A 2500-nucleotide genomic window follows, 5' to 3' on the forward strand; every position below is an offset into this window, starting at 1 on the left:
AGCGGAGCAAAATGTCAGCCATCTCAGCACCCTGGAACCCCCCGGGTGGCACAGGGCTGGATGGGGCTTTCGTATAGCAGGGACGGTGCTGCCTCTCGCTTCGCTCGCTGTTCGCCGCTCGCCGCTCGCTCGCGCAGCCAAAAATGGCCAGTTTTGGCCCGTTTTGGCCAGTTTTTGGCCTGTTTTTGCGTTGCGCGGTGACCATCTTGAGCGGAGCAAAATGTCAGCCATCTCAGCACCCTGGAACCCCCCGGGTGGCACAGGGCTGGATGGGGCTTTCGTATAGCAGGGACGGTGATGCCTCTCGCTTCGCTCGCTGTCCGCCGCTCGCTGCTCGCTCGCGCAGCCAAAAATGGCCAGTTTTGGCCCGTTTTTGGGCCGTTTTGGCCTGTTTTTGGGCTGTTCTTGCGTCGCGCGGTGACCGTCGTGAGCGGAGCAAAATGTCAGCCATCTCAGCACCCTGGAACCCCCCGGGTGGCACAGGGCTGGATGGGGCTTTCGTATAGCAGGGACGGTGCTGCCTCTCGCTTCGCTCGCTGTCCGCCGCTCGCCGCTCGCTCGCGCAGCCAAAAATGGCCAGTTTTGTCCCGTTTTTGGGCCGTTTTGGCCTGTTTTTGGGCTGTTCTTGCGTCGCGCGGTGACCGTCGTGAGCGGAGCAAAATGTCAGCCATCTCAGCACCCTGGAACCCCCCGGGTGGCACAGGGCTGGATGGGGCTTTCGTATAGCAGGGACGGTGCTGCCTCTCGCTTCGCTCGCTGTCCGCCGCTCGCCGCTCGCTCGCGCAGCCAAAAATGGCCAGTTTTGGCCCGTTTTTGGGCCGTTTTGGCCAGTTTTTGGCCTGTTCTTGCGTCGCGCGGTGACCGTCGTGAGCGGAGCAAAATGTCAGCCATCTCAGCACCCTGGAACCCCCCGGGTGGCACAGGGCTGGATGGGGCTTTCGTATAGCAGGGACGGTGCTGCCTCTCGCTTCGCTCGCTGTTCGCCGCTCGCCGCTCGCTCGCGCAGCCAAAAATGGCCAGTTTTGGCCCGTTTTGGCCAGTTTTTGGCCTGTTTTTGCGTTGCGCGGTGACCATCTTGAGCGGAGCAAAATGTCAGCCATCTCAGCACCCTGGAACCCCCCGGGTGGCACAGGGCTGGATGGGGCTTTCGTATAGCAGGGACGGTGATGCCTCTCGCTTCGCTCGCTGTCCGCCGCTCGCTGCTCGCTCACGCAGCCAAAAATGGCCAGTTTTGGCCCGTTTTTGGGCCGTTTTGGCCTGTTTTTGGCCTGTTCTTGCGTCGCGCGGTGACCGTCGTGAGCGGAGCAAAATGTCAGCCATCTCAGCACCCTGGAACCCCCCGGGTGGCACAGGGCTGGATGGGGCTTTCGTATAGCAGGGACGGTGCTGCCTCTCGCTTAGCTCGCTGTCCGCCGCTCGCCGCTCGCTCGCGCAGCCAAAAATGGCCAGTTTTGTCCCGTTTTTGGGCCGTTTTGGCCTGTTTTTGGGCTGTTCTTGCGTCGCGCGGTGACCGTCGTGAGCGGAGCAAAATGTCAGCCATCTCAGCACCCTGGAACCCCCCGGGTGGCACAGGGCTGGATGGGGCTTTCGTATAGCAGGGATGGTGCTGCCTCTCGCTTCGCTCGTTGTCCGCCGCTCGCCGCTCGCTCGCGCAGCCAAAAATGGCCAGTTTTGGCCCGTTTTTGGGCCGTTTTGGCCAGTTTTTGGCCTGTTCTTGCGTCGCGCGGTGACCGTCGTGAGCGGAGCAAAATGTCAGCCATCTCAGCACCCTGGAACCCCCCGGGTGGCACAGGGCTGGATGGGGCTTTCGTATAGCAGGGACGGTGCTGCCTCTCGCTTCGCTCGCTGTCCGCCGCTCGCCGCTCGCTCGCGCAGCCAAAAATGGCCAGTTTTGGCCCGTTTTGGCCAGTTTTTGGCCTGTTTTTGCGTTGCGCGGTGACCATCTTGAGCGGAGCAAAATGTCAGCCATCTCAGCACCCTGGAACCCCCCGGGTGGCACAGGGCTGGATGGGGCTTTCGTATAGCAGGGACGGTGATGCCTCTCGCTTCGCTCGCTGTCCGCCGCTCGCTGCTCGCTCGCGCAGCCAAAAATGGCCAGTTTTGGCCCGTTTTTGGGCCGTTTTGGCCTGTTTTTGGGCTGTTCTTGCGTCGCGCGGTGACCGTCGTGAGCGGAGCAAAATGTCAGCCATCTCAGCACCCTGGAACCCCCCGGGTGGCACAGGGCTGGATGGGGCTTTCGTATAGCAGGGACGGTGCTGCCTCTCGCTTAGCTCGCTGTCCGCCGCTCTCCGCTCGCTCGCGCAGCCAAAAATGGCCAGTTTTGGCCCGTTTTTGGGCCGTTTTGGCCTGTTTTTGGGCTGTTCTTGCGTCGCGCGGTGACCGTCGTGAGCGGAGCAAAATGTCAGCCATCTCAGCACCCTGGAACCCCCCGGGTGGCACAGGGCTGGATGGGGCTTTCGTATAGCAGGGACGGTGCTGCCTCTCGCTTCGCTCGCTGTTC

Source organism: Musa acuminata, unplaced genomic scaffold (assembly GCF_036884655.1).
Source record: "Musa acuminata AAA Group cultivar baxijiao unplaced genomic scaffold, Cavendish_Baxijiao_AAA HiC_scaffold_1126, whole genome shotgun sequence".
NCBI classification, from domain to species: Eukaryota; Viridiplantae; Streptophyta; class Magnoliopsida; order Zingiberales; family Musaceae; genus Musa; species Musa acuminata.